At 47.4% G+C, this 26887-nt stretch overlaps 1 pseudogene; it reads left to right on the top strand.

Moving 5' to 3' along the window:
* The first annotated feature begins 9628 nt into the window (after positions 1-9628).
* On the top strand, positions 9629-19078 carry LOC122923862 (annotated as a pseudogene).
* The last annotated feature ends 7809 nt before the right edge of the window (positions 19079-26887 follow it).

Raw genomic sequence — 26887 nt, 5'->3', positions numbered from 1 at the left:
AGAATAAATCCATCTGAACTTAGATCATTTTCCACCCTACTAGCCATCATCACCCTTGGGGCCAATCCATGCTGTCCCTATAGGGTCAATTAGGGTTCACTTATTAGGGTTAGGTTCCGGACGAGGCCACCCCTTGCGGGGAAAGGACCCCGTGTTAGGAGGCACCTAGGGATTTACAGGCCAAGTAGGGCAAAAACAGGGATAGTTTCTCCCTGCAGCCCATGATTACAGGGTATACATACAGTACTTACACGATTACAGGGTATACATACAGTATATACACGATTACAGGGTATACATACAGTACTTACACGATTACAGGGTATACATACGGTATTTACACGATTACAGGGTATACATACAGTACTTACACGATTACTGGGTATACATACAGTACTTACACGATTACAGGGTATACATACAGTAATTACACGATTACAGGGTATACATACAGTACTTACACGATTACTGGGTATACATACAGTACTTACACGATTACAGGGTATACATACAGTAATTACACGATTACAGGGTATACATACAGTACTTACACGTTTACAGGGTATACATACAGTACTTACACGATTACAGGGTATACATACAGTACTTACACGATTACAGGGTATACATACAGTAATTACACGATTACAGGGTATACATACAGTATTTACATGATTACAGTGTATACATACAGTATTTACACGATTACAGGGTATACATACAGTAATTACACGATTACAGGGTATACATACAGTACTTACACGTTTACAGGGTATACATACAGTATTTACACGATTACAGGGTATACATACAGTATTTACACGATTACAGGGTATACATACAGTACTTACACGATTACAGGGTATACATACAGTATTTCCACGATTACAGTGTCTACATACAGTACTTACACGATTACAGGGTATACATACAGTACTTACACGATTACAGGGTATACATACAGTACTTACACGATTACAGGGTATACATACAGTATTTACATGATTACAGGGTATACATACAGTATTTACACGATTACAGGGTATACATACAGTACTTACACGATTACAGGGTATACATACAGTAATTACACGATTACAGGGTATACATACAGTACTTACACGATTACAGGGTATACATACAGTACTTACACGATTACAGGGTATACATACAGTATTTATACGATTACAGGGTATACATACAGTATTTACACAAATACAGGGTATACCTACAGTAATTACATGATTACAGGGTATACATACAGTACTTACACGATTCCAGGGTATACATACAGTATTTCCACGATTACAGTGTCTACATACAGTAATTACATGATTACAGGGTATACATATTATCAACAGACGCTAGTATTACGATCAAGCCCTCTGATAAGGGAGGTAATGTGGTCATTATGGACAGTTCAGCATATCGTGCCATGCGTCTCACATTGCTAGATGATGAACAAAGCTATGAGACATTATCAGCCGACCCCACAGCAAGATTCCGGCAAGAATTGACTGACATACTGACAAAAGCTAAAACGGATGGCCTCATCAGTAGCAATGAGTTGGAATTCCTCCTTCAAACACACCCGGTTATGGCAACTTTTTACTGCCTGCCCAAAGTCCATAAGGGCACTGTGCCCCTTAAGGGCAGGCCAATTGTATCAGGGGTAGGCAGTCTACCACAGAATTGTGGGGTATATGTTGACCGTATACTGGGTCCATTCGTACAATCCCTCCCATCCTATGTGAGAGACACAGGGGACCTCCTCTACAAATTGGAAAATATTAACTTAGAATCGACTTGGCTTCTGGCGTCAATCGATGTCGAGGCACTTTATTCTTCTATTCCGCATGAGAAAGGGCTCGCAGCCGCAGCACGTTTTCTAAAGGCAAGAGGTCTCCAGTTCGCTGCACACAACGAGCTGGTCCTGCAGCTTTTAGATTTTGTCCTGACAACCAACTGTTTTGTTTTTGATGGCCGGATATATCACCAGCTCAGGGGCACTGCGATGGGCAGTTCCTGCGCACCGTCCTACGCAAATTTGCTCCTGGGCTGGTGGGAGGAGACCGTGGTATTTGGTGACATACCCAACTGGTATACCGAGTACATCGTCCTCTGGGCCCGCTACATAGATGATATATTCATCTTGTGGAGCGGGCCAGAGGACGAGTTCAAGAGACTGGTGAATGAACTCAATATTAACACCATAAATCTTAGATTTACATCAGAGATTGTACATAATCATTTACCGTTCTTAGACATTTGCATCTCAAGAGATACTCAAGGGAGCCTACAGACCACCATCTTTCGTAAGGATACATCCACTAATTCACTCCTTCGGTGGAACAGCTGCCATCCCGTCCCATTAAAACGTGGTATTCCAGTGGGCCAATACCTCAGATTGAGACGCAATTGCTCGGAACCACGCGAATTTACTGAACAGGCACATGTGCTAAGAGAGCGCTTCCGCGCACGGGGGTACCCGGACAACACACTAAGAAAGGCCTATCAAAGGGCACGACAGGAGCCACGGACCACACTTCTACATCCCACTGGGGGCCCGAAAATGGATCCACAACAACAAAAAAAGTTACGGATCATTGGCACATTTGATTCTGAAGCTAGACAGGTCAAAGAGATCTTAGCACGCAATTGGGACACCCTCCTGATGGATCCGGACCTGACAGATGTTGTGAGTCCCTATCCATCAGTAACCTTCAGGAGAGGTACCAACTTGAGGGATCAATTTGTGCACAGCCACTATAACCCCCCTAAAAAGAAGACGTGGCTGGATAAACCTTTGAACGGCTGTTTCAAATGTGGGCGGTGCAGTTTCTGTAAGTATGTCACCCAGGGAAAAACGGTTGCGGTCGGTCCTACGGATCCCGCTCACCATATACGAGATTTTATCAACTGCCGCACCGCAGGAGTTGTTTACCTACTCACCTGCGAATGCGGCATTAGATATGTCGGCAAAACCCGTAGGGAACTGCGGGTACGTATAGGTGAGCACCTGGGTGACATACGCAACAATAGGGACACCCCAATAGCTAGACACATTCAATCCGTGCACGATGGAAGGTCGTCAGGTGTCACGTTTGTAGGGTTGGAAGCAATTAGAAAGCCACCACGTGGAGGAAACTGGGACAAGAAGATTCTCCAAAGGGAGTGTTGGTGGATATTCAAGTTGAATACCACCAACCCCAATGGACTGAATGACCAGCTACAATTTGGGTGCTTCTTGTGACCATCCCCAGTCTCCTACACATATAAGTATGCGTACGCTATTATCTGCTAAATAGCAGGGGTTCCCTCACTGCATCATCAGAATAACATATGTCTGACGGTCCCTCAAGTGCACTGACCACGCATCAAGCACTCAATAGTGCCACTAATATCATTAGGTCTCTTGGATTATTCACTCTATATAGAGCGTGTGTACGCTCATTCGTTTTAAATATGATCATTATATCTTGGTTGATTATATCCTTTTGATATTTTGTCCCAACTGTCTTTAGGCTTTGGGTGGCCACTGGACCCTGTCTGGGTCCTAGTGGGTACGCCTGTTATTTAATGTTCCCCCTTTCTTAGGTCCCATGTTGTAAGTGATTTGCTTTATCACTACCAATATTTATAGGTGTAGTAGTAGGAGTCGCTCGTATTATATGGTCACACCTCCCACCTCTTTCCAGTATACAGCCGAGGCCGCGCCCGGGCTGGTAGGATCTCCCTGATGGTGACGCCTACCATTACGTCACAGCAGCCGCGGCATCTGAGCTGCACATCGTATATGCGCGCATGCGCTGGTTAGGAGGCGGATCGCGACGTCAGCTGACATATGCCTTAGTCACATGACGGCGGCCGCACTCCTCGCGCAGGCGCACCACATACCCCCTTCCATTTAAACTTACTGGCGCATTTATTAGCGCAGACAGATGCTGACATTACATGCGGGCGTCAAACCACACTCCCGCTTCTCATGGCACCAGCCACACGGTTTCCATGACTTCAATAGTAAGTACACCTCCTTATCTTTATGCTACAAATATATCTGCTTCTGGTGGGTTCAATATCTGAATGGATTTTGTTTTGTTATTACACCACAGGTATCCGGACTGATTTGGGACCATACTGGTCTAGTCAGGTCTGCGCAATCCTTTTTGGCTTACCCTTTCCCATTATTTATCACAATAGGATAAGGGTATAGACCGAATCCTCCACCCATGACCCCTGTCCCCTGATGAGTCGGGGGGTCTTCATTCTATCTTTATGAAGTGGAGGTACTTTTTGTAGTTTTGATTTATTCTCCATTAGATGAAACGCGTAGGGACGCAGAATAAATCCATCTGAACTTAGATCATTTTCCACCCTACTAGCCATCATCACCCTTGGGGCCAATCCATGCTGTCCCTATAGGGTCAATTAGGGTTCACTTATTAGGGTTAGGTTCCGGACGAGGCCACCCCTTGCGGGGAAAGGACCCCGTGTTAGGAGGCACCTAGGGATTTACAGGCCAAGTAGGGCAAAAACAGGGATAGTTTCTCCCTGCAGCCCATGATTACAGGGTATACATACAGTACTTACACGATTACAGGGTATACATACAGTATTTACACGATTACAGGGTATACATACAGTACTTACACGATTACTGGGTATACATACAGTACTTACACGATTACAGGGTATACATACAGTAATTACACGATTACAGGGTATACATACAGTACTTACACGTTTACAGGGTATACATACAGTACTTACACGATTACAGGGTATACATACAGTATTTACACGATTACAGGGTATACATACAGTAATTACACGATTACAGGGTATACATACAGTACTTACACGTTTACAGGGTATACATACAGTACTTACACGATTACAGGGTATACATACAGTATTTACACGATTACAGGGTATACATACAGTATTTACATGATTACAGGGTATACATACAGTATTTACACGATTACAGGGTATACATACAGTACTTACATGATTACAGGGTATACATACAGTACTTACATGATTACAGGGTATACATACAGTATTTACATGATTACAGGGTATACATACAGTACTTACACGATTACATTGTATACATACAGTACTTACACGATTACAGGGTATACATACAGTACTTACATGATTACAGGGTATACATACAGTACTTACACGATTACATTGTATACATACAGTACTTACATGATTACAGGGTATACATACAGTACTTACATGATTACAGGGTGTGGCGAAACCAACCTCGCCACGGTGTTTTGGAGGGGGCTGTTTAAAAGCCTCTTGCCTCAGGATTATGGCCCATAGTAACTTTAAAGGAGAAGACAGACCGGCCGCACGGCTTAAATCTGTCTGTGGAATTGTATTTTATGTTATTATGCGTTCGGTTAGATTGTATGTTATGTGAGGGCACCCAGATAGCTAATATTATTGTATTCGTGTATTCTGAGTGCCATTCACCTAATGATATGCACTCAGACTTGAGCTATCTGGGGATATGTTAAATGTCTGTGTTTGCTGTGGGGGTGTGCCATTGTGTGTTTGGGTGGTGATTCCTGTCCTGTTGTCTCCACGTGTGTATTGGTGATCTCCCCTTTGTCCTGAGAGATAATTGGATTGTCTTCGGTCGTCTCCCAGGCAGAGAGGAGGAAACCATGATGCATTGTGGGGATATGTTGTATCTGCAACAAACTGTAATAAAAACCAGGCTGGGTGTGCCAGCACTTCAGACCACTGCTTGACCCTGATCACGGAGCCTTGTCTCGTCATTGGGGGGATTCCTTGTATGCTGTGGGAGACTGATTGCCAGGAGTGTAAGCTGACTGTACGCTTTTCCTGTTCGTCTGACTGACAGCTATTTGCGAGGTTCCAGTTTGGAGTGCTATTTTGTATCCAGTTCGGGAGGTTGGTGTTCTGCAGTAGCTGTGCCTGTCTCTCGGAAAGGGGCATATCGCCTTAACGGATTTTAACCCCTTGTCTGCTGAAACGGTGCCATTACATTGGTGGCAAGCAGCGGGATCGTTCCTACAGCCAGAAGGACAGCTACAGGAGACACCATTTCTGTGGATTCTACAATTTAAGGGCAACGCATGTCTCAGTACAGTGACCCTAAAAGCACCAGGATGGAACCAGCAGTGGAGTACAGATACTCTGTGGAGGAATTTGACCGTATGATGTGGTTGCGGCTGAACTTCTTCGGACCCAATCCAGCTGAGAAATACGTGAAGTTCGTGAGGAATCTAGTGTCTAAGACCCTACTATACCGGGCAGAAGGTGACGGTCAGCTGTCACGTTGGGTGGACCTCCATCGGAAGTTACGGTTGCGGGACAGTGGGAGCCCAGTCTCCATTCCCCAGCGGCAGTGTGAAGTGCAGGGAGGGGAGAGCAGCGGCCTCCCTCCCCAGCGGCAGGCTGAGTTACAGGGGGCAGAGGTAGTTGTTCCTGCCCCCCAGCAGCAGCATGATTTTTTGGGAATTGGGAGCCTAGTCTCTATTCCCCAGCGGCAGTGTGAAGTGCAGGGAGGGGAGAGCAGCGGCCTCCCTCCCCAGCGGCAGGCTGAGTTACAGGGGGCAGAGGTAGTTGTTCCTGCCCCCCAGCAGCAGCATGATTTTTGGGAAATTGGGAGCCGAGTGTCCATTCCCCAGCGGCAGATGGCGTTACAGGGGGCAGAGACAGTCGGTCCTGTCCCCCAGCGGCAGAGTGTCCTACAGGGAATAGAGAGCCCAGTCTACTTTCCCCAGCAGCAGGACACTGTATTGGGAGCGGAGGCGGTCGGTCGCCCTCCCCAGCGGCTGGAAGTATGTATGGGAGAGGAGCTCGTTACCCCCTCTCCCCAGCGGCAGCTTAACGCACCAGGGGGAGACAGTAAGCCCCACAACTGTGCAGATGGGACCGTGGTCTCTGCACTTACAGCACAGGGGGTAGGGACAGTTGTTCCTGTCCCCCAGCAACAGGGCAGTTTAGCCAAAGGGGAGACAGTCAGTTTCCCCCTCCAACAACCAGACTCCAACCAGGCTTCTTCCGTGGTAACGCTGGCACCAGGGCAGAGTACCGCTGATCCCTGCCCACAAAGCAACCTCCACTCCAAGCCAGGGAGCAACACAGAGACCGGGAGTACCAGCTTCCAACATAACCTTGGTGGACTTACTGGACAGAGACAGGCTACGAAATTCAGCAGGTCCAGTATTGGGTTGTGGGTGGGCTGCCAGACTAACTCAGGTACCGACCGGCGTGAGGTCAGGCATCTGGTTAGTCTTCCCTGGGGGGGGGAGATGTGTGGCGAAACCAACCTCGCCACTGGGTTTTGGAGGGGGCTGTTTAAAAGCCTCTTGCCTCAGGATTATGGCCCATAGTAACTTTAAAGGAGAAAACAGACCGGCCGCACAGCTTAAATCTGTCTGTAGAATTGTATTTTATGTTATTATGCGTTCGGTTAAATTGTATGTTATGTGAGGGCACCCAGATAGCTAATATTATTGTATTCGTGTATTCTGAGTGCCATTCACCTAATGATATGCACTCAGACTTGAGCTATCTGGGGATATGTTACATGTCTGTGTTTGCTGTGGGGGTGTGCCATTGTGTGTTTGGGTGGTGATTCCTGTCCTGTTGTCTCCACATGTGTATTGGTGATCTCCCCTTTGTCCTGAGAGATAATTGGATTGTCTTCGGTCGTCTCCGGGACAGAGGGGAGGAAACCATGATGCATTGTGGGGATATGTTGTATCTGCAACAAACTGTAATAAAAACCAGGCTGGGTGTGCCAGCACTTCAGACCACTGCTTGACCCTGATCACGGAGCCTTGTCTCGTCATTGGGGGGATTCCCTGTATGCTGTTAGAGACTGATTGCCAGGAGTGTAAGCTGACTGTATGCTTTTCCTGTTCGTCTGACTGACAGCTATTTGCGAGGTTCCAGTTTGGAGTGCTATTTTGTATCCAGTTCGGGAGGTTGGTGTTCTGCAGTAGCTGTGCCTGTCTCTCAGAAAGGGGCATATCGCCTAAACGGATTTTAGCCCCTTGTCTGCTGGAACAGTGCCGTTACACAGGGTAATTGTGATGTTGTGATAGATCACTGTGACCTTTACCCTTTTTCTCCTGATGCATGATGGGAGAGGAGGAGCTGTACCAGGAAGTCAGACAGTGTGTGTGAGGGGAACTGGAAGCAGACACATGAGGCTGAGAAGGGATTACATCTGATAAGGACAGAAGCTGTTGGAATAAGACTCCTCCATGTAAGAATGCCATAATGTTCTGATTAATAAACCTTGCTCTGGTTAAGTAGTACATCGGCCTGTGTGCGTAACTTGTTGAGCAGATACTGGCAGCATTGCCAGCAGCACCTGAGAGACACAGAGTGTCCAGGGGACATAACAGTGGCGACGAGGATTGTGGATTTTAGCACACATGGCCTTAATAGGGTTTATTCAACCATTTGATCCTGCAGCTGAGTCATGGATCTCCTGGGTGGAGAGGCTGGAACAGTATATGGAAGCGAATAATGTGACTGTTGAAAAGAGAAGTGCAGTTTTTCTCACTGCATTGGGTCAAGCTGCATATGGAACCCTCAGAGACCTTGTTTCTCCAGACAAGCCAGCCTCTAAGTCCCTGCCTGAGTTAATTCAGACGCTACATACACACTACAACCCGAAGCCGTTGGAAATCGCGGAGCGCTTTTAATTCTACGGTAGAAGGCAGCAGGCCGGGTAGGATATAAAGACATATATCATTGCTTTACGTAAACTGGCTGCCACTTGTCAGTTTGGAGACTACCTACAGACGGCTCTCCGTGACATGTTCGTCATGGGACTCTGCGACCCAGCCATACAGAAACGTTTACTCACAGAACCCGACTTGACTCTGACGAAAGCCACTGACCTTGCTACGGTCATGGAGTTGGCAACACGGGACGCCACCCTACTGAAGGCACCACCTACAACTCCTGCAAGCCAGGGTGAGGAAATATTCCACACTGCTATCACTCAACGCTCGAGACGCCCGTCCCCTGCCACTCAGCTTAAACCTCGCCACCCTAATTCTTCTGTCTCTGGGACCCCGACTTGCTACCGTTGTGGTAACACTACTCACAGTGCGCCTGCTTGCAAGTTCAAGGATGTCGTTTGTTTTCGCTGTTGGAAGACTGGTCATATTGGGCGCGTTTGCCGCAGCTCTCGCTCCCCGAACACTACCACTAAAGATAGACGTAAACAGACATTCCGTGTGGATATGGACAATAACGGTTTTAGCTCTGATGAGGAGACATGTGTCCAGCATGTTGGACTGTTTCGAGTAGCTGGGAGTACTCTGGCGATTAAAGTGGATGTCACACTCAATGGCTGTCCTGTCTCCATGGATGTTGATACAGGGGCAGCTGTGTCTGTCATTTCATGGACTGATTTAAAGGCATCGGGTCTGTCCCTGCCGCTAAAACCTACAAAGCTCACGCTACAAACCTACAGCAAGGAACTACTACAGCCCTAGGGTTATGTAAAGCCCCTTGTTACATTAGGCAACCACAGTCAAAGTCTACGCCTTTATGTTGTAAGGAATGGGGGTCCTCCGCTGTATGGAAGGGACTGGATCAAAGCCCTGGGCATGCCTCCTTTTACCATTGGCCAATGTACATTGCTTTCTAAAGTAGACCATTGGGTGGAATCCCTGAAGTCACGTTTTAAAGAGGTTTTTGAGGACTCTTTGGGCACCGTAAAAGGAAAGATGGCCCACCTCCTCTTGAAGCCTGGTGCTACACCTCGTTTTTGTAAGGCAAGATCAGTACCTTTTGCCTTGCGGAAAAAAGTGGAAGCAGAGCTGGACCACCTATTGGCTGAAAAGATCATAACGAAAGTGGATAGAAGTGAATGGGCATCACCAATTGTGCCCGTCAAGAAAAAGAATGGAGACATTAGGATTTGTGGTGATTTCAGGGTAGCTCTGAACAACCAACTTCTTGTGGATCAATACCCATTGCCTCGACTTGAAGATTTATTTGGCTCACTGGCTGGGGGGCAAAAGTTTACAAAAATAGACTTAAAGCAAGCTTACCTGCAACTGCAAGTACACCCAGAGTCACGCCATCTGTTGACCATTAACACTCATAAAGGATTATTCCAGTATAACCGCATGGTTTTTGGCATAGCCCCAGCTCCAGCCATCTGGCAGCGGATCATGGATGAGGTACTGGCAGGAATACCTTTCACCCAATGTCTACTGGATGACATGCTCATCACTGGTCCCACTGATGAAGAACACAGAAAGAATGTTGAAGCTGTGCTAGGGAGACTCCAAAAGTATGGTTTACGTGTCAATCTGTCAAAATGCGAATTTCTCAAGTCTCAACTGGAGTTTTGTGCCCACACGGTGGACCGTCATGGGTTACACACTACTGAAGAAAAGGTTAAAGCCCTTACCCATGCCCCTACCCCCCGGAATGTCACCCAGCTCAGGTCCTACCTTGGCCTCCTAAATTACTACCACCGTTTCTTGCCGAACCTAGCGCACCAGCTCTACCCATTACATCGCTTACTGGATGCAAGAGCTAAATGGATATGGACAGACAAATGTGAAGAAGCTTTTCGGCTTTCTAAGGAACTCATTCTGTCTTCTCGAGTTCTGGTCCACTATGATTTAAAGAAACCCGTCATCCTGGCTTGTGATGCCTCGCCTTATGGACTGGGTGCAGTGCTTTCCCATGTCATGCCGGATGGCACGGAGCGCCCCATTTCTTTTGCCTCCAGGTCTTTAACCTCAGCAGAACAAAACTACTCCCAGATTGACAAGGAAGCTTTGGCCATTGTATGGGCCACAAAAAAATTTCACGCGTACGTCTATGGTCGGGAGTTCACACTTATCACTGACCACAAACCTCTGTTGTCAATACTGAACCCTCAGAAAGGAATTTCTACAACAACCGCATCTCGCTTACAAAGGTACGCTTTATTTTTAGGAGCTTATACTTATTCGATCAGATACCGCTCCCATGATACCCATGGCAATGCAGATGCATTTTCCAGATTGCCACTAAGAGATGACCACCCACTAAGAGAGGTACGTGTAGTGGAAGTACACAGGCCACAATCTTGCATGTCCACCTCCCTGATTGCCAGACATACAGCCACAGATCCTTTCCTGTCTCAGATATTCTCTTATGTTCAGACTGGATGGCCAGGGAGTGTTTCAGGTGACTTTCATCCGTACTTTGCCAGAAAATGTGAGCTTGTGACTAGGGATGAGCGAACTCGAACTGTATAGTTCAGGTTCGTACCGAATTTTGGGGTGTCCGTGACACGGACCCGAACCCGAACCCGGACATTTTCGTAAAAGTCCGGGTTCGGGTTCGGTGTTCGTCGCTTTCTTGGCGCTTTTGTGACGCTTTCTTGGCGCTTTTTGAAAGGCTGCAAAGCAGCCAATCAACAAGCGTCATACTACTTGCCCCAAGAGGCCGTCACAGCCATGCCTACTATTGGCATGGCTGTGATTGGCCAGAGCACCATGTGACCCAGCCTCTATTTAAGCTGGAGTCACATAGCGCCGCCCGTCACTCTGCTCTGATTAGCGTAGGGAGAGGTTGCGGCTGCGACAGTAGGGCGAGATTAGGCAGATTAACTCCTCCAAAGGACTTGATTCATTGATCGATCTGCAGCTGTGGGTCATTGAGCTGCTGAAATTCAAATGCTCACTCACTGTTTTTAGGCTGCCCAGACCGTTTGTCAGTCACTTTTTTCTGGGGTGATCGGCGGCCATTTTGTGTCTTGTGCGGTGCTGCGACCAAGTGCATCCAAGCTGCGACCAAGTGCATTTAACCCTCAATGGTGTGGTTGTTTTTTGGCTAAAGCCTACATCAGGGTGAAGCTGTCACACCAAGTGCATTTAACCAGCAATAGTCTGTTCATTTTTTGGCCATATACTACATCAGGGGCAAGCTGCGCCTGTCACCAAGTGCATTTAACCCTCAATGGTGTGGTTGTTTTTTGGCTAAAGCCTACATCAGGGTAAAGCTGTCACACCAAGTGCATTTAACCAGCAATAGTCTGTTTATTTTTTGGCCATATACTACATCAGGGGCAAGCTGCGCCCGTCACCAAGTGCATTTAACCCTCAGTAGTGTGGTTGGTCAAGCTGTGACACCAAGTGCATTTAACCAGCAATAGTCTGTTCATTTTTTGGCCATATACTACATCAGGGGCAAGCTGCGCCCGTCACCAAGTGCATTTAACCCTCAGTAGTGTGGTTCGTCAAGCTGTGACACCAAGTGCATTTAACCAGCAATAGTCTGTTCATTTTTTGGCCATATACTACATCAGGGGCAAGCTGCGCCCGTCACCAAGTGCATTTAACCAGCAATAGTGTGGTTATTTTTTGGCCATATACTACATCAGGGGCAAGCTGCGCCCGTCACCAAGTGCATTTAACCAGCAATAGTGTGGTTATTTTTTGGCCATATCCCAGTCTAATTCTGTCAGTAAACCCATACCTGTCACCCAGCGCCTAAATACTAGGCCTCAAATTTATATCCCGCTAAATCTCTCGTTACCGCTGTACTGTTGTGGCTGGGAAAGTTATTTAGTGTCCGTCAAAGCACATTTTTTGTTCTGGGTTGAAATACAATTCCCAATTTAGCAATTTCATAATTTAGTGGTTCCTGCTATATCAGAGCTATTTGAAATCTATCCCTAAAAGGGTATATAATATTCAAGGTGCACATAGGGTCATTCTGAATAACTTCACACACCCGCTACTGTGCATTTCCAAGTCTAATTCTGTTAGTAAATCCATACCGGTCACCCAGCGCCTAAATACTAGGCCTCAAATTTATATCCCGCTGAATTTGAATACAATACATTGGGCCAAATAATATTTTTGTTGTTGTGGTGAACCATAACAATGAGGAAAACATCTAGTAAGGGACGCGGACGTGGACATGGTCGTGGTGGTGTTAGTGGACCCTCTGGTGCGGGGAGAGGACGTGGCCGTTCTGCCACATCCACACGTCCTAGTGAACCAACTACCTCAGGTCCCAGTAGCCGCCAGAATTTACAGCGATATATGGTGGGGCCCAATGCCGTTCTAAGGATGGTAAGGCCTGAGCAGGTACAGGCATTAGTCAATTGGGTGGCCGACAGTGGATCCAGCACGTTCACATTATCTCCCACCCAGTCTTCTGCAGAAAGCGCACAGATGGCGCCTGAAAACCAACCCCATCAGTCTGTCACATCACCCCCATGCATACCAGGGAAACTGTCTCAGCCTCAAGTTATGCAGCAGTCTCTTATGCTGTTTGAAGACTCCACTGGCAGGGTTTCCCAAGGGCATCCACCTAGCCCTTCCCCAGTGGTGTAAGACATAGAATGCACTGACGCACAACCACTTATGTTTCCTGATGATGAGGACATGGGAATACCACCTCAGCATGTCTCTGATGATGACGAAACACAGGTGCCAACTGCTGCGTCTTTCTGCAGTGTGCAGACTGAACAGGAGGTCAGGGATCAAGACTGGGTGGAAGACGATGCAGGGGATGATGAGGTCCTAGACCCCACATGGAATGAAGGTCGTGCCACTGACTTTCACAGTTCGGAGGAAGAGGCAGTGGTGAGACCGAGCCAACAGCGTAGCAAAAGAGGGAGCAGTGGGCAAAAGCAGAACACCCGCCGCCAAGAGACTCCGCCTGCTACTGACCGCTGCCATCTGGGACCGAGCACCCCAAAGGCAGCTTCAAGGAGTTCCCTGGCATGGCACTTCTTCAAACAATGTGCTGACGACAAGACCCGAGTGGTTTGCACGCTGTGCCATCAGAGCCTGAAGCGAGGCATTAACGTTCTGAACCTGAGCACAACCTGCATGACCAGGCACCTGCATGCAAAGCATGAACTGCAGTGGAGTAAACACCTTAAAACCAAGGAAGTCACTCAGGCTCCCCCTGCTACCTCTTCTGCTGCTGCCGCCGCCTCTACCTCTTCTGCTGCTGCCGCCTCGGCCTCTTCTGCTGCTGCCGCCTCGGCCTCTTCTGCTGCTGCCGCCTCGGCCTCTTCTGCTGCTGCCGCCTCAGCCTCTTCCTCCGCCTCTGGAGGAACGTTGGCACCTGTCGCCCAGCAAACAGGGGATGTACCAACACCACCACCACCACCTCCGTCACCAAGCGTCTCAACCATGTCACATGGCAGCGTTCAGCTCTCCATCTCACAAACATTTGAGAGAAAGCGTAAATTCCCACCTAGCCACCCTCGATCCCTGGCCCTGAATGCCAGCATTTCTAAACTACTGGCCTATGAAATGCTGTCATTTAGGCTGGTGGACACAGACAGCTTCAAACAGCTCATGTCGCTTGCTGTCCCACAGTATGTTGTTCCCAGCCGGCACTACTTCTCCAAGAGAGCCGTGCCTTCCCTGCACAACCAAGTATCCGATAAAATCAAGTGTGCACTGCGCAACGCCATCTGTGGCAAGGTCCACCTAACCACAGATACGTGGACCAGTAAGCACGGCCAGGGACGCTATATCTCCCTAACTGCACACTGGGTAAATGTAGTGGCAGCTGGGCCCCAGGCGGAGAGCTGTTTGGCGCACGTCCTTCCGCCGCCAAGGATCGCAGGGCAACATTCTTTGCCTCCTGTTGCCACCTCCTCCTTCTCGGCTTCCTCCTCCTCTTCTTCCACCTGCTCATCCAGTCAGCCACACACCTTCACCACCAACTTCAGCACAGCCCGGGGTAAACGTCAGCAGGCCATTCTGAAACTCATATGTTTGGGGGACAGGCCCCACACCGCACAGGAGTTGTGGCGGGGTATAGAACAACAGACCGACGAGTGGTTGCTGCCGGTGAGCCTCAAGCCCGGCCTGGTGGTGTGCGATAATGGGCGAAATCTCGTTGCAGCTCTGGGACTAGCCAATTTGACGCACATCCCTTGCTTGGCGCATGTGCTGAATTTGGTGGTGCAGAAGTTCATTCACAACTACCCCGACATGTCAGAGCTGCTGCATAAAGTGCGGGCCGTCTGTTCGCGCTTCCGGCGTTCACATCCTGCTGCTGCTCGCCTGTCTGCGCTACAGCGTAACTTCGGCCTTCCCGCTCACCGCCTCATATGCGACGTGCCCACCAGGTGGAACTCCACCTTGCACATGCTGGACAGACTGTGCGAGCAGCAGCAGGCCATAGTGGAGTTTCAGCTGCAGCACGCACGGGTCAGTCGCACTACAGAACAGCACCACTTCACCACCAATGACTGGGCCTCCATGCGAGACCTGTGTGCCCTGTTGCGCTGTTTCGAGTACTCCACCAACATGGCCAGTGGCGATGACGCCGTTATCAGCGTTACAATACCACTTCTATGTCTCCTTGAGAAAACACTTAGGGCGATGATGCAAGAGGAGGTGGCCCAGGAGGAGGAGGAGGAGGAGGAAGAGGGGTCATTTTTAGCACTTTCAGGCCAGTCTCTTCGAAGTGACTCAGAGGGAGGTTTTTGGCAACAGCAGAGGCCAGGTACAAATGTGGCCAGACAGGGCCCACTACTGAAGGACGAGGAGGACGAGGATGAGGAGGAGGTGGAGGAGGATGAGGATGAAGCATGGTCACAGCGGGGTGGCACCCAACGCAGCTCGGGTCCATCACTGGTGCGTGGCTGGGGGGAAAGGCAGGACGATGACGATACGCCTCCCACAGAGGACAGCTTGTCCTTACCCCTGGGCAGCCTGGCACACATGAGCGACTACATGCTGCAGTGCCTGCGCAACAACAGCAGAGTTGCCCACATTTTAACCTGTGCGGACTACTGGGTTGCCACCCTGCTGGATCCACGCTACAAAGACAATGTGCCCACCTTACTTCCTGCACTGGAGCGTGATAGGAAGATGCGCGAGTACAAGCGCACGTTGGTAGACGCGCTACTGAGAGCATTCCCAAATGTCACAGGGGAACAAGTGGAAGCCCAAGGCCAAGGCAGAGGAGGAGCAAGAGGTCGCCAAGGCAGCTGTGTCAATGCCAGCTCCTCTGAGGGCAGGGTTAGCATGGCAGAGATGTGGAAAACTTTTGTCAACACGCCACAGCTAACTGCACCACCACCTGATACGCAACGTGTTAGCAGGAGGCAACATTTCACTAACATGGTGGAACAGTACGTGTGCACACCCCTCCACGTACTGACTGATGGTTCGGCCCCATTCAACTTCTGGGTCTCTAAATTGTCCACGTGGCCAGAGCTAGCCTTTTATGCCTTGGAGGTGCTGGCCTGCCCGGCGGCCAGCGTTTTGTCTGAACGTGTATTCAGCACGGCAGGGGGCGTCATTACAGACAAACGCAGCCGCCTGTCTACAGCCAATGTGGACAAGCTGACGTTCATAAAAATGAACCAGGCATGGATCCCACAGGAACTGTCCGTCCCTTGTCCAGATTAGACATTAACTACCTCCCCTTAACCATATATTATTGGACTCCAGGGCACTTCCTCATTCAATCCTATTTTTATTTTCATTTTACCATTATATTGCGAGGCTACCCAAAGTTGAATGAACCTCTCCTCTGTCTGGGTGCCGGGGCCTAAATATATGCCAATGGACTGTTCCAATGTTGGGTGACGTGAAGCCTGATTCTCTGCTATGACATGCAGACTAATTCTCTGCTGACATGAAGCCAGATTGTCTGTTACGGGACCTCTCTCCTCTGCCTGGGTGCTGGGCCTAAATATCTGACAATGGACTGTTGCAGTGGTGGGTGACGTGAAGCCTGATTCTCTGCTATGACATGCAGACTGATTCTCTGCTGACATGAAGCCAGATTCTCTGTTACGGGACCTCTCTCCTCTGCCTGGGTGCTGGGCCTAAATATATGCCAATGGACTGTTGCAGTGGTGGCTGACGTGAAGCCTCATTCTCTGCTATGACATGCAGACTGATTCTCTGCTGACATGAAGCCAGATTCTCTGTTACGGGACCTCTCTCCTCTGCCTGGGTGCTGGGCCTAAATATATGACAATGGACTGTTGCAGTGGTGGCTGACGTGAAGCCTGATTCTCTGCTATGACATGCAGACTAATTCTCTGCTGACATGAAGCCAGATTCTCTGTTACGGGACCTCTCTCCTCTGCCTGTGTGTGTGCTGGGCCTAAATATATGCCAATGGACTGTTGCAGTGGTGGCTGACGTGAAGCCTGATTTTCTGCTATGACATGCAGACTAATTCTCTGCTGACATGAAGCCAGATTGTCTGTTACGGGACCTCTCTCCTCTGCCTGGGTGCTGGGCCTAAATATATGCCAATGGACTGTTGCAGTGGTGGCTGACGTGAAGCCTCATTCTCTGCTATGACATGCAGACTGATTCTCTGCTGACATGAAGCCAGATTCTCTGTTACGGGACCTCTCTCCTCTGCCTGGGTGCTGGGCCTAAATTTATGAAAATGGACTCTTACAGTGGTGGGTGACGTGAAGCCAGATTCTCTGCTATGGGACCTCTCTCCAATTGATTTTGGTTAATTTTTATTTATTTAATTTTTATTTTAATTCATTTCCCTATCCACATTTGTTTGCAGGGGATTTACCTACACGTTGCTGCCTTTTGCAGCCCTCTAGCTCTTTCCTGGGCTGTTTTACAGCCTTTTTAGTGCCGAAAAGTTCGGGTCCCCATTGACTTCAATGGGGTTCGGGTTCGGGACGAAGTTCGGATCGGGTTCGGATCCCGAACCCGAACATTTCTGGGATGTTCGGCCGAACTTCTCGAACCCGAACATCCAGGTGTTCGCTCAACTCTACTTGTGACTAATGCTGGTTGCCTACAATGGGGCAATAGAGTGATTGTACCCCAGTACTTGCAATCAACCATGCTAAGGATACTGCATGAAGGCCATCCTGGTGTGGTGCGCATGAAGCAGCGGGCCCGGAGCTATGTTTGGTGGCCACAAATGGATACAGCAATTGAAGATTATGTTGCTCAATGTCCTGGGTGCTGTCAAGCCCAGCGACCCCAAAAGAGAGGAACCCTGCAACCTTGGCCATGGCCAACAGAACCGTGGTCCAGACTCCATCTTGATTTTGCTGGCCCCATCCAGGGTAAAATGTATTTGATCGTGGTAGATGCACATTCAAAATGGCCGGAGGTTTTTCAAATGCCTTCTATTACCTCAGCTGCTAGTCTTAAGGAAGCTCTTTGCTCAATTTGGCTTGCCTACAGCCATAGTCTCCGACAATGGAACTCAATTTACATCGCATGAGTTTCAATCCTTCCTTAGTGGTTTGGGTGTCCAACACTACAAAACAGCTCCTTATCATCCAGCTTCAAATGGGCTGGCAGAACGATTTGTGCAGTCATTTAAGAAGCACTTACTGTCCACTCTGGACCAGGTTGGACTGTCAGAAGAGAAGCTGCTGGAATTCTTGACCATGTACCGTAACACGAAACACGCTACTACTGGGCTGTCACCGGCTTTTCTTATGTTTGGCAGGCATCTCCGCACCAAACTTGATTTAGTTCGTCCACGGGAGCAGTCACCACCACCTCCTCCGCCGGGCCGTCTGGGATTCCGTGCCGGTGATCTTGTATGGTCTCAGAATTACAGAGCTTTGCCTCCTTGGCTTCCTGGCGTTATTGATGGAACTCTTGGCAGAAGAATGTACCTTGTCCGCCTGGAGGAAGGCATTTGTGTTCGGCGACACCTTTCACAATTGAGGAAACGCATTTGCCGGCCACTAGTGACGAAACCGACCCTTCTTTCTGACCACCCACCAGAGTCTACTCTGAACTCTGCTGGTGACATATGGCATGGTGTCTGGCATGATCCCACAAGTTTACACCCAAACCCTGAACCGGTTGGTGACCATATTCCTGAGGAGCCCGGACATGTGCCTGAAGTTACAGAGACTGATTTGTCTGTGGGACGCCCACTGACATCTCCAGTACCTTCGACTGACTTTATTCCTCCCGGTGCTGTACCTCTGCGTAGGTCTACCCGTCAAAGACGTCAAACGCCTCGCTGGCAAAGTGCTGAAATCTTACGGGACACATTGGAGGTCAGGGAACAGAGACAAAGGGCTCATGAAGTGCTGTGGACATCACAGAACTGAATTGGAGATACTACTTGCTGAACGGATCTCGCTTGCCTTGTTATGTTATGTGTTCAACATTTTGTTCTCTTGTTATGTTTTTTTTTTTTTTGTTTTTTTGGGGAGGAAAGGAGGTGTGATGTTGTGATAGATCACTGTGACCTTTCCCCTTTTTCTCCTGATGCATGATGGGGGAGGAGGAGCTGTACCAGGAAGTCAGACAGTGTGTGTGAGGGGAACTGGAAGCAGACACAGGAGGCTGAGAAGGGATTACATCTGATAAGGACAGAAGCTGTTGGAATAAGACTCCTCCATGTAAGAATGCCATAATGTTCTGAGTAATAAACCTTGCTCTGGTTAAGTAGTACATCGGCCTGTGTGCGTAACTTGCTGAGCAGATACCGGCAGCATTGCCAGCAGCACCTGAGAGACACAGAGTGTCCAGGGGACATAACAGTATACATACAGTATTTACACGATTACAGGGTATACATACAGTACTCACACGATTACAGGGTATACATACAGTATTTATACGATTACAGGGTATACATACAGTATTTACACGATTACAGGGTATACATACAGTACTCACACAATTACAGGGTATACATACAGTACTCACACAATTACAGGGTATACATACAGTATTTACATGATTACATTGTATACATACAGTACTTACATGATTACAGGGTATACATACAGTATTTACATGATTACATTGTATACATACAGTACTTACATGATTACAGGGTATACACACAGTACTTACATGATTACATTGTATACATACAGTAATTACACGATTACAGGGTATACATACAGTACTTACACGATTACAGGGTATACATACAGTATTTACACGATTACAGTGTATACATACAGTATTTACACGATTACAGGGTATACATACAGTATATACATGATTACAGGGTATACATACAGTACTTACACGATTACATTGTATACATACAGTACTTACACGATTACAGGGTATACATACAGTACTTACACGATTACAGGGTATACATACAGTACTTACACGATTACAGGGTATACATACAGTATTTACACGATTACAGTGTATACATACAGTACTTACATGATTACAGGGTATACATACAGTATTTACATGATTACAGTGTATACATACAGTACTTACATGATTACAGGGTATACATACAGTACTTACACGATTACAGGGTATACATACAGTATTTACACGATTACAGGGTATACATACAGTACTCACACAATTACAGGGTATACATACAGTATTTACATGATTACATTGTATACATACAGTACTTACATGATTACAGGGTATACATACAGTATTTACATGATTACAGTGTATACATACAGTACTTACATGATTACAGGGTATACATACAGTACTTACACGATTACAGGGTATACATACAGTATTTACACGATTACAGTGTATACATACAGTATTTACACGATTACAGGGTATACATACAGTACTTACATGATTACAGGGTATACATACAGTAAATACATGATTACAGGGTATACACACAGTACTTACATGATTACATTGTATACATACAGTAATTACACGATTACAGGGTATACATACAGTACTTACATGATTACAGGGTATACATACAGTAATTACACGATTACAGGGTATACATACAGTACTTACATGATTACAGGGTATACATACAGTATTTACACGATTACAGGGTATACATACAGTAAATACACGATTACAGGGTATACATACAGTAAATACACGATTACAGGGTATACACACAGTATTTACATGATTACATTGTATACATACAGTACTTACATGATTACAGGGTATACATACAGTACTTACATGATTACAGGGTATACACACAGTACTTACATGATTACAGTGTATACATACAGTACTTACATGATTACAGGGTATACATACAGTACTTACATGATTACAGTGTATACATACAGTAATTACACGATTACAGGGTATACATACAGTACTTACATGATTACAGGGTATACATACAGTATTTACACGATTACAGGGTATACATACAGTACTTACATGATTACAGTGTATACATACAGTATTTACACGATTACAGGGTATACATACAGTACTTACACGATTACAGGGTATACATACAGTACTTACATGATTACAGGGTATACACACAGTACTTACACGATTACAGTGTACACATACAGTATTTATACGATTACAGGGTATACATACAGTATTTACATGATTACAGGGTATACATATAGTACTTACACGATTACAGGGTATACATATAGTACTTACACGATTACAGGGTATACATACAGTAATAACATGATTACAGGGTATACATACAGTACTTACACGATTACAGGGTATACATACAGTATTTATACGATTACAGGGTATACATACAGTATTTACATGATTACAGGGTATACATACAGTATTTACACGATTACAGGGTATACATACAGTACTTACACAATTACAGGGTATACATACAGTACTTACATGATTACAGGGTATACATACAGTATTTACATGATTACATTGTATACATACAGTACTTACATGATTACAGGGTATACATACAGTACTTACATGATTACAGGGTATACATATAGTACTTACATGATTACAGGGTATACATACAGTACTTACATGATTACAGGGTATACATATAGTACTTACACGATTACAGGGTATACATACAGTATTTCCATGATTACAGGGTATACATACAGTATATACACGATTACAGGGTATACATACAGTACTTACATGATTACAGGGTATACATACAGTATTTACACGATTACAGGGTATACATACAGTATTTACATGATTACATTGTATACATACAGTACTTACATGATTACAGGGTATACATACAGTATTTCCATGATTACAGGGTATACATACAGTATTTCCATGATTACATTGTATACATACAGTACTTACATGATTACAGGGTATACATACAGTACTTATACGATTACAGGGTCTACATACAGTACTCACACGATTACAGGGTATACATACAGTACTTATACGATTACAGGGTATACATACAGTACTTAAACGATTACAGGGTATACATACAGTACTTACACGATTACAGGGTATATATACAGTACTTACACGAATACAGGGTCTACATACAGTACTTACACGATTACAGGGTATACATACAGTACTTACACGATTACAGGGTATATATACAGTACTTACACGAATACAGGGTCTACATACAGTACTTTCACGATTACAGGGTCTAAATACAGTACTTACATGATTACAAACGTGATTAAATACATTTGTAGTCATGGCTACGGCCAAGAGGTATCTGAAGAACCCTAGGAAGAAAACAACCCAGCTAGGCGTGTCTTAGCTGACCTGACTAAATGGCTTGTTGTGTGCCCTAAGCCATGATCGTGGGTAGGCCTATAAGTGGGCATACCCTGTGGAAATGAGAAGATAAGGGAGGGAGGGTGGGGCACCTGAAAACACACACCTGTGAGTGAGGGTGTGGCTCGTATATGAAGAGCCTCCGCCCCTCCCACAAATGCAGGCTGACTAATCAGCCTTACCAACTTGTGGTCATGGCTACGGCCAAGAGGTATCCGAAGAACCCTAGGGAGAAAACAACGGGAACAACCTAACCCAGCTAGGCGTGTCTTAGCTGACCTGACTAAATGGCTTGTTGTGTGCCCTAAGCCATGATCGTGGGTAGGCCTATAAGTTGGCATACCCTGTGGAAATGAGAAGATAAGGGAGGGAGGGTGGGGCACCTGAAAACACACACCTGTGAGTGAGGGTGTGGCTCGTATATGAAGAGCCTCCGCCCCTCCCACAAATGCAGGCTGACTAATCAGCCTTACCAACTTGTGGTCATGGCTACGGCCAAGAGGTATCCGAAGAACCCTAGGGAGAAAACAACGGGAACAACCTAACCCAGCTAGGCGTGTCTTAGCTGACCTGACTAAATGGCTTGTTGTGTGCCCTAAGCCATGATCGTGGGTAGGCCTATAAGTTGGCATACCCTGTGGAAATGAGAAGATAAGGGAGGGAGGGTGGGGCACCTGAAAACACACACCTGTGAATGAGGGTGTGGCTCGTATATGAAGAGCCTCCGCCCCTCCCACAAATGCAGGCTGACTAATCAGCCTTACCAACTTGTGGTCATGGCTACGGCCAAGAGGTATCCGAAGAATCCTAGGGAGAAAACAACGGGAACAACCTAACCCAGCTAGGCATGTCTTAGCTGACCTGACTAAATGGCTTGTTGTGTGCCCTAAGCCATGATCGTGGGTAGGCCTATAAGTGGGCAAAAACCAAGCCAAGTAGGGTAGAAAAGGAATTTGAATGGCATGTACAAACTAATCCTCAAGCCAACAGCAAGGCGTCCGGGATCTAGAGCAAAAATTCGGGGTACGTGAGGCAAGACCAGTAGGAAACCTACAACCCATCTTGTGGATGACAAGGCCAGAGACATGATGCTCAATATTGCGGATACTGCACCAAAGCGGAATGGAGGACCGGGAATACGTTGTGAAATGGATCATAAATACCAACTGAAACTTGTAAAGTTTGGTTCTAGTGCGAGTACTGGCAATGCCCTAGCGTCAGGAGATCGTGGGACCGAAACCTAACTGCCTAGACTATGCAGGAATGAGGGCCAAAAAGAACCATGTAGATAGGAAGAGAATCCTTGAATAGTTCCCCAGACAACAGCTATCCGCGCGTTGTTCTACTGTGCGCCCCTGAGAATTGTTTTTACGCTTGAGACGTGAAGACCGACCTACTATCTGAATCTTCTATTGTGAGGAAATGCTGGACCTTGTCCAAAATCCGATTCAACGTGGTTGTAGGGAGTCGGAGGTTAGTGCGGCAAGAAGCTATGAAGCCATAATATACAAGATTCTGTCTATGCCCTCCCATGAGTGAGGGAATGCAATGCAATGAAGCTACTGGCGAAAATGGATTCCTGGTCGTGGTAAAAAGGCAAAGACTTTGCGCGGGGACCTGGTTGACAAGATATGATCGACTACGATCAGAGACTTAAATGCTAGAGCGAATTGCCCTACTTGTTCTTCCTCTGGCAGAACCTGAACGAAAGCGTGAACAATTTAAGAAAGACAAAATATCTGCGTAAGACATGACAATAATGCTGTAGGGCGAACCGGACCAGTTTGCGGTCAAAACATAAAGTGAGCGATCAACATGGATTATTAGGAAATTAGGGAAGCAGGTATGTATGTGATACATAGGGGCCAAATCAGCCTAGATGCACAGATGGACAACCAACCAGGCAATCAGCCCAGCAGGACTGAAAATAGTCGTCGGGCCCCCGAAGCCATGGGGCCGAAGCAGTCGTCGGGCCCCCCGAAGCCATGGGGCCGAAGCAGTCGTCGGGCTCCCGGAAGCCATGGGGCCGAAGCAGTCATCGGGCCCCCCGAAGCCATGGGGCCGAAGCCGTCGTCGGGCCCCCCGAAGCCATGGGGCCGAAGCAGTCGTCGGCCCCTCCGAAGCCATGGGGCCGAAGCAGTCGTCGGGCCCCCCGAAGCCATGGGGCCGAAGCAGTCGTCGGGCCCCCCGAAGCCATGGGGCCGAAGCAGTCGTCGGGCCCCCCGAAGCCATGGGGCCGAAGCAGTCGTCGGGCCCCCCGAAGCCATGGGGCCGAAGCAGTCGTCGGGCCCCCCGAAGCCATGGGGCCGAAGCAGTCGTCGGGCCCCCCGAAGCCATGGGGCCGACGCAGTCTTCGGGCCCCCCAAAGCCATGGGGCCGAAGCAGTCGTCGGGTCCCCCGAAGCCATGGGGCCGAAGCAGTCGTCGGGTCCCCGAAGCCATGGGGCCAACGCAGTCTTCGGGCCCCCCGAAGCCATGGAGCCGACGCAGTCGTCGGGCCCCCCAAAGCCATGGGGACAAGTTTTTTTTTTTTGGTTTTTTTTAAAGAATTATAACTATGAAAAGTGACATGAATAAGGTGCAGGTGAAATTAAACCATGAGCCTGACCGATGTGGCAGTCGATACCCAAGATAAACTACGTGGCCTGAATAACATGCAAGGCGAAATATTGTTAGGAACGAGACCTGACCAACGTGGAAGGTGACCCCAATAGTTCAACTGCATGACCTGAAAAGACGAAGTGAAACGTGACAGAAAATGGAGATAATAACGGACATTAACTAAAATTAATAACATAAGCTGGCAAGCAGGTAAAGATGTGAGTCATTCAAAAGCATAGCTGCACAGGTGGACAGACAACCATTGGACAGACCCCTGAAGCCATGGGGCTGAAGCAACCACCAGGGGCCCATGGGGCCGAGCAGCCGCCGGGATGCGAACCTTAGAATTAAGGACGGCTGGGGAAAATATTGGGGCTTAACCCAGAGGGATGACGTTGCAGTGACGATAAGTAATTAAAACGTAAGCCGGACCTGATGGCATATGAAGCGACTTGAATGATTGGATTGGCTAGAAGGTGGCCTAAGGAACATGACTGCCAACAGACGTAAAAAATATAGACATTAGTAATCCGAAGCGCGTGCGTACATAAAACACTAACCACCACGAACCATAAACGTAAACATGAAATGCCTGGGGCATTGCAAGTTCGCTACAAATGAACAGCTTGTGAAACCATAGCAGGAAACTTACTCCTATCGGCCCACTGACCTCCGCTGAGGAGCTGTTTGGTGAACTGGGGCAGGAGACCAATCTGAGTGAATACAAACCAGAAGTAACAGGAGACCAGTCTGAGTGATCATGAACCAGGATTAACCAGAAAGTAGGCCTATGGAATGTAACAGACCACCGAGGAAGGGAACGTAAGCTTGAAATCGGTAGTTAGTCTTACCGGTAACGTTCTTTCCAGGAGTCCAACATGACAGCACATGGGAGGATGTCCAATCCAATCTCTGTAGGGACAGAAAGTGAGACAGGTTAAAAGCCCCCCCCCCCCCCTTCCCTCCGCTCTCCAGTGTCTTCTAAATTACTACACCGGATGGATGCAACTCAATTTTATTACTAATATGATAAGCAATGTTAACATCACACTGAATCACATATTAGGGAGGGAATTAGGAGTGCTGTCATGTTGGACTCCTGGAAAGAACGTTACCGGTAAGACTAACTACCGATTTCCAGGATGTCCCCCATGACAGCACATGGGAGAGTTACCAACTTAGCCATCAGGGAGGGACCACAGCCTGTAGAACCTTACGCCCAAAGGAAAGCTGACGATTGGACGGCAGGTTCAACCTGTAATGTTTACAAAAGGTGTTATAACTTGTCCAGGTGGCTGCCTGACAAATCTGATCTATAGAGGCATTCGCCTTCTCCGCCCAGGAAGCTGCGACTGCCCTAGTAGAATGTGCCCTGATAGAGATAGGACAGGGACTATCTTGAAGACGATATGCTTCCCCAATTGTTGACTTGATCCACTGTGTCAGAGTCCTCTTAGTCACTTTCTTGCCTCTTCCTGCTTTACCAAATTGTCCAAAGAGGTTTGAGTCCTTCCTATCAGGTTCTGTTCGGCGAAGGTATTCAAGGACTGCCCGACGGACGTCCAGGCAATGGAATTTCTCCTCTTGCGGATCTCTAGGAGAGGCGTAAAAAGAAGGTAAGAATATTTCTTGTTCCCTATGGAAAGTAGAGACGACCTTAGGGAGGAATCCTGGGTCTAGCTGAAGAATTATTCGATCCGGGCAGACTCTTAAGAAAGGTTACTTAATGGATAAGGCCTGAAGTTCACCAATTCTGCGTGCTGAGGTGATGGCTACCAAGAAGGCCGTCTTCCAGGAGAGTAATTTTAACGGAATGGT

This window comes from Bufo gargarizans, unplaced genomic scaffold, assembly GCF_014858855.1.
Source record: "Bufo gargarizans isolate SCDJY-AF-19 unplaced genomic scaffold, ASM1485885v1 original_scaffold_2014_pilon, whole genome shotgun sequence".
Taxonomy (NCBI): Eukaryota; Metazoa; Chordata; class Amphibia; order Anura; family Bufonidae; genus Bufo; species Bufo gargarizans.
Note: the sequence above shows the minus strand (reverse complement) of the source record. Positions and strands in the feature narration are given on the sequence as shown.